A 7,464-nucleotide genomic window follows, 5' to 3' on the forward strand; every position below is an offset into this window, starting at 1 on the left:
CATCTGCATTGTCCATGGCTTTGCTGCAATCCCTCATACTGAGCAAGCATGAAGCGACAGTGGGAAGAAAAACCACCCATTAACGGGAAAAAAAAAACCTCCGGCAGAACCGGGCTCAGTATGAACGGTCATCTGCCTCGACCGACTGGGGTTACAGAAGACAGAACAGAGACACAACAAGAGAAACAAAAAGCACAGAAGCACACATTGATCTAGTAATCTGTTCTACATTAGATGGTAGTAGCAGGTGAGCCGTCTTCTCTGGATGATGTCACAGTTAACAGAACGCCAGACCAGGTGTACCTACTATGAAGAGAAAAGAGAGAGAACAGAAAGTTAAAGCAGAAATGACAACACATAATGCATAATTGAAGAACAGTAGAACTCAATATAGTGAGAAAATTAGATCCTGATATACTCCAGTAACCTAAGCCTATAGCAGTAAAACTATAAAGGTAGCTGAGAGTAACATGAGTCACTAGTTATAATTTTTGTCAAAAAGAAAAGTTTTAAGCCTAGTCTTAAAAGTAGACAGGGTGTCTGCCTCACGGACCAAAACTGGGAGTTGGTTCCACAGGAGAGGAGCCTGATAGCTAAAGGATCTGCCTCCCATTCTACTTTTAGAGACTCTAGGAACCACCAGCAGACCTGCAGTCTGAGAGCGAAGTGCTCTGTTAGGAACATACGGGGTAATCAGAGCTCTGATATATGATGGAGCTTGATTATTAAGGGCTTTATACGTTAGAAGAAGAATTTTAAATTCTATTCTTGATTTAACAGGAAGCCAATGAAGGGAAGCTAAAATTGGAGAAATATGATCCCTCTTGTTGATTTTCATCAGAACTCTTGCTGCAGCATTTTGGATCAGCTGAAGGCTTTGAACTGCATTTTGTGGACTTCCTGATAGTAAAGAATTACAATAGTCCAGCCTTGAAGTAACAAATGCATGGACCAGTTTTTTCAGCATCACTCCTGGACAGAATGTTTCTAATTTTGGCGATATTCCGGAGGTGAAAAAAGGAAACTCTGGAAACCTGTTTAATATGGGATTTAAATGACATGTCTTGGTCAAAAATAACACCAAGATTTTTTACTTTATTACCAGAGGCCAGGTTAATGCCACCCAGATTAAGTGATTGGTTAAGAAGTTTATTTTTTGAGGACTCTGGCCCAAAGATTAAAACTTCGGTCTTGTCAGAATTTAGATGCAGGAAATTTAAAGTCATCCAGCTTTTGATGTCATCAAGACATGACTGCAGTCGAAGTAATTGATTGGATTCATCAGGATTTATGGATAAATATAGCTGAGTATCATCAGCATAACAGTGGAAATTAATCCCATGCTGTCTGATAATTTTGCCTATCGGAAGCATATATATAGTAAAGAGAATTGGTCCAAGGACTGAACCCTGTGGTACTCCACAGGTGACCCTAGAGTTTGAGGAAGATTCATTATTAACATGAACAAATTGGAATCTGTCTGACAGATAAGATTTAAACCAGCCTAATGCTTTCCCCTTAATCCCTACAGTATGTTCAAGTCTTTGTAGGAGAATATTGTGATCAACTGTATCAAATGCAGCACTGAGATCTAACAGGACAAGTATAGACACAAGTCCATTATCTGAGGCCATGAGAATATCATTAGTGACCTTCACCAGAGCTGTTTCAGTGCTATGATGAGCTCTGAAGCCTGACTGAAACTCCTCAAGTAGGTCATTACTTTGTAAATGTTCACAAAGTTGATTAGCAACTACTTTCTCAAGAATTTTAGATAAGAAAAGAAGATTAGATATAGGTCTGTAATTTACTAACTCATCTTGATCAAGAGATGGTTTCTTAAATAAAGGTTTAATAACAGCTACTTTCAAAACCTGTGGTACATATCCATTTACTAAGGATAGATTAATCATGTCTAAAATAGTGCCACTGATCAAAGGGAATATGTCCTTAAACAACTTGGTTGGGATTGGGTCTAACATACAGGTAGAAGGTTTAGATGAAGCTAAAATTTTAGATAGCTCAGAAAGCTCTACTGCTTCTAAACAGTTCAAACACTGCGCAGATTCTAAAGATTCCTCCAATGCTGCCTCACTTACTGAGGACGAGGTAATCATGTTTGGGAGGATGCCAATTATTTTATTTTTAATGGCATCAATTTTATTTATGAAGAATCCCATAAAATCATTACTACTAAGAGCTAAGGGAATGGATGGATCAACAGAGCAGTGGCTCTGGGTAAGTTTGGCAACTGTACTAAAGAGAAATCTAGGATTATTTTTATTCTCCTCAATTAATGAAGAAAAATATGCTGCTCTAACTCTGCGGAGGGTCTTGTTATACAACAATAGTCTGTCCCTCCAGATTAAGTAGGATTCCTCTTGGTGTGTAGAGCGCCATTTTCTCTCCAATTTCCTAACATTGTGCTTCAAGGAACGCAGCTCTGAATTAAACCATGGAGCCAGCTTCCTGTGAACAATCACCTTCTTTTTCAAGGGAGCTACATTGTCTAATGCAGAACGCAATGAGGAAGTCACATTGTTAGCAAAGGTATCGATTTGTGAATGGGAAGAAACAGCAATGCTGCCATCTACAGGGCATTTCTGCAATACTGAGGATATTAAGAAGGGGACAGACTCTTTAAGTTTTGATACAGCATTATCCGATAAAAATCTACTATAATGGAACCCTCTTTTGGGGGTGGAGAATTCAGTTAGATTAAACTCAAATGTTATTAAAAAATGATCAGACAGGACAGGGTTGTGAGAGAATACTGTTAATTCTTCACAATCAATGCCATATGTCAGAACAAGGTCTAAAGTATGGAGCCGAGAGTGCGTCGGTTCATGCACATTTTGAGCAAAACCAATTGAATCTAGGATAGTTTTAAAGGCTACACTAAGGTTATCACATTCAGTGTCAACATGGATGTTAAAATTACCCACTATAATAACCTTATCAGTATTTAACACCAAATCAGATAAGAAATCTGACAACTCATCCAAAAACTGAGTGTAAGGGCCTGGTGGACGATACAAAACAACAAACAGAAGAGGTTTTATTGCTTTGCAGTTTGGATGAGGGAAACTGAGGGTTAAATGTTCAAAAGAACTGTAGTTATTAGTTGGCCTGGGACTAATTAATAAATCAGACTGAAAGATAGTTGCCACTCCCCCTCCTCTTCCCACAGATCTGGGAATGTGGAAATTTGAATAACTGGAGGGGGTTGACTCATTTATACTAACGTAGTCCTCTTGTAGCCAGGTTTCTGTGAGACAAAACAAATCAATCTGATTATCAGAAATCAATTCATTAACTAACAAAGTCTTTGGAGGAAGAGACCTTATATTTAATAGACCACATTTTATTATTTTATTTTTAGGTTCAAGGTGAACCATATTGATTTTTATTAGGTTTTTATGATTTGTTCCTTTTAGATCAGTTTTTGATCTGTTAAGTTTTGGCCGTGGGAAAGACACCGTCTCAATAGGATAATGGGTGGGTAACAGTACAGAAGCTGCAGAGAGGTGTGTTAAACTACGGCTCTGCTTCCTGGTCTGGAGCCTGGGTTGTCAGCATTTAGGAGGACTAATAAATCCGGCCAGATTCCTAGAAAGAAGAGCTGCACCATCCAAAGTAGGATGGATGCCGTCTCTCCGGATCAGACCAGGTTTTCCCCAGAAAGTTCTCCAGTTATCAATGTAGCCCACGTCGTTTTCTGGACACCACCTAGACAACCAGCGGTTGAATGATGACATGCGGCTAAACATGTCATCACTGGTCAGATCAGGCAGGGGACCAGAGAAAATTACAGAGTCCGACATAGTTTTAGCAAACTCACAAACCGAAGCAACACCAACTTTGGTGACCTCTGATCGGCGTGACCGGGTGTCATTACCGCCAGCGTGAATAACAATTTTGCGGTATTTACGCTTATCCTTAGCCAGTAGTTTTAGGTAGGATTCTATGTCGCCTGTTCTGGCCCCTGGTAGGCATTTAACTATGGTCCCTGGTTTCTTTAGTGCCACATTTCTCATTATGGAGCTGCCAATAATTAAGGTCGGCTCCTCGGCGAGATTGTCGCTCAGAGGGGAAAATTTATTAGAAACGCAGATGGGTTGGTGGTGATCTGGGGTCTGTAATCTAGAGCTATGCTTCCTACGAACTGTCACCCAGCCAGCCTGGTTACCAGGCTGCTCGGGTGCTACTGCTTTAGGTTCGCTACGTGAAGTTACTCTATGCGGCTCCGCGCTAGCAAAAGAGCGGCTATCAGCTGGTTTTTCAACAGCACGGAGCCGGGTCTCCAATTCTGACACCCTCGCCTCCAAAGCTACAAAAACACTACATTTATTACATGTACCATCATCACTAAAGGAGGCAGAGGAATAACTGAACATCTGACACAGAGAGCAGCAGATAGGAGACTTAGTCAGAGCCGGAGAAGCCATTATGAGGCTAAGGCTTGGCTAGCGCTAGGCTAACGCTAGGCTAAAGCTAGGCTAACGCCCTATTATCACGCCAAAGAACAAACCGTGTGAAACACGAGGAGTTCCCAAACGTGATGAGCAGCCACAGACAATGTTTTAAAAGTGCTTATGTTTGGAAACAGATGTTACAGCAAAGAGGTTTAAAGATAAAAAGCGAGAGAGCCTGGAGCAAAGCTCCGTCGTTCACACAGCAACAACAGGAAGTGACGCAATACGCCTTACCGCAAACAGGAAGTCCGCCAAGCTTCTGCTTAAATGTTAAAGACTTGTTAAAATGTTTGTTGCTTCGGTCAGATGCTCAGTCTATCAGATGTGCTCATGGGTTTTCAGGCCCTGGCAGAAGTTTGGATTTTTTTTTTCCAGAGACTGTGGAAAAACAACCTTTCTTTCACTCTTGGTTAGTGGTTTGTTGAAGACATTTATTAGGGGGAAAGAAAATGTGTTTTCTCTTTTTAGAATAATAAATTTGATGCTCACACGTCCACCAACCATCAGTGATCCACCTCCATGTGTCACAAATGATCTGCTTTTCATCACAAGGCATACTGACTCCTCTCCAAATATAGCTTTTACTGTAGAGGCGGCAAAGTTCAGTTTTGGCTGCATTCCTGCACCCTCTTCTTTCCTTCAAGTGTCTCCGTCTTGAAACGGCCGAGCCGCTTTTTTCCCCCAGAGAGCTCTCTGTGTCAGCTGGGTGTCATTTGTGGGGTTTTCATTTGCACCGTGAACAATTTTCCCAGCAGTCGTGGCCAGTTTCAGCAGAATCCCAGACTTTCCACTTCTTAAATAGTTTGAACACTTGCTGATGGCCAACCCAGTTACTTGGACGTCTATTTTTACACGATTCTGCCGTTTAATAAGGAACAGCTTACCTGCTCCCACAGATCCTTTGATGGTCACTTTGCTTTCCCCATCTCTCTAAAACCAGTGACATCCGTCAGCGTTTGAAGGTTTCTCGGGAGCCTGGAAACTCACAGACTTTTTATAAACACTGATTTTGGCGGGGGAAGTGGTAGAGCAGAGCACTTGCGCTCTGAGAAGGTTGCAAGTACCCAGTGGACACCCCACACCCTGCCACTATGGGTCCCTGCGCAAGACCCTGATCCTCAGATAGCTCCCCACTGCTCCCTAAGGGATGGGTTAAATGCAGAAGACAAAATTTGTTGGAATGCACAATTATAAACAAAGATTTCTCTTCTGAATGCAAGCAAGCCAAACTCAGATGAGGATAGTCCCCCTTAACACTGTTTAAATCCATGTGTGTCACCTTGTGGGTATCTGAGCAGTTGTTATGTACACCTTTGATCAGTAGTTTCTGTTGTTTTTATGCATTAAAAAGAGCAAACACAATTGTTTAATCAGAAATAGGTCTATAACTTCTGATCACATGTAATATATATATATATATACACGTGTAATATTAAAATATCACAAGTCTGCTTATGAGCACAACTGTAGCCTTAACCATACATTTGGTCTGCTAATTATTCTCGCTAAAGTTGTATTTTTTCCAGATACAAAACTCCTTCAACCCCGATTTCAGCTGATAACGCTATTGATCACGGATCCAAAGGCGGTTTCATTAACCTTTAAAGTTAAAAGCACCATAAAGCCATAAATCTGCCTCCCAGGATGTGTTTGAAGACACTCCTACAGGAAGAGGATCCTGACAGAACCCCCCTCTCCCCAGAGAGCGACATGTCCGCCTGTTTGGGTCTCAGGGGCGGTGGGTGGGGGGGGGATGAAAGGGACATTTAAGCTCCAAACAAACAGTGAAACTAAATGACCGTCCACTCGGGGAGGAGTGAAATGTTTTGTTGACGCTGCCTGCCATGTGGCCTGTAAAACTGTCAGCCGTGTTATTATTAGTCTGCAACATTTTGAACGCCGCCGTCTGTGCAGCGGACGTCGCACCAGCGACACGCAGTCGGCGCACAATCTCCATCCTCGTTGCCCTGAGGGCATGCATTCAAGAAAGCTTTCTATGCAACATGAAAGAGCGCATGCAACCCTCCCCCTGCAAGCGCACTGCAGCCTAAGGTGGAGCTGAGCGACGTTCTGCAGCATTTGTGCTGCAGCTGCAGGACGTAAAGCCACCGAGCGTCTCCTCCACTTTGCCCTCCTGTCTCGACACGCTCAGCAGACGTGCAAAAGCCTCGGGTTTCACCTTACAGGTGATCAGGCTGTCTGTTTTTCTTCACTCGGCTGTGGATTGGGATATGTTTGCGCTGTGCTTGTTTTAAACACTTGGGCGTTCCCTTTCAGAGCATTTATCTTTTGACTCTTTGAGCAACACTTTCTTTTTTTTTTTTTTGTCCACAGAACATGTGGTTTATTTGTCCAAGTATAGCCTCTTAGGTATGCATTAATGGGTTAGAAAGGTTGTAGGTCTGTGTGTGAAAGGTTGCAGCGTCGGAAGTCTGGCTAATATTTAGAGCGAATTGCAAAAGTGGTGGTACCAATTGAACTTTTCACCCATTTTGTCACGTTACAACCAGAAGCTTTGATGTCTTTTTGGAGGATTTCATGTCATGGGCGCACACAGAGTATTCCAAAAATGTTTCACGAATCAAAATCTGAATCATGCTTTTTGTCCTGCTGAGTCAATGCTCCTTACAACCAGTTTCGTGGGGTATGTCTATCAGTTTTAAATAACAAGAGACTGAAAATGTACCCGTTTTTCTTTACAAACTAGCTCAAGATAATTCACTTTGGAAGGAGAGCGTCTGTCAGCATCATTTTTCCAAGTCTTGCCAAAGATGACCTATTAGATTTAGTTCTAACATAAATATGCATTGATGTGAGCAATTTAATTGTAGTTCTTGCTCCATATGTCGGGCTTTTCCATAATGTTTTGCAGCCTCTGACAGTTTTTATCCAGTTTTGAAGCTTGAAGGTCTGTTCATCTTTCCGTTTTCGCTCTGATCAGCTCCCTGCCCCTGGTGCAGAGAAGCATCCCTACAGCATGATGCTGCCA

Source organism: Fundulus heteroclitus, chromosome 14 (genome assembly GCF_011125445.2).
Source record: "Fundulus heteroclitus isolate FHET01 chromosome 14, MU-UCD_Fhet_4.1, whole genome shotgun sequence".
Classification (NCBI taxonomy): Eukaryota; Metazoa; Chordata; class Actinopteri; order Cyprinodontiformes; family Fundulidae; genus Fundulus; species Fundulus heteroclitus.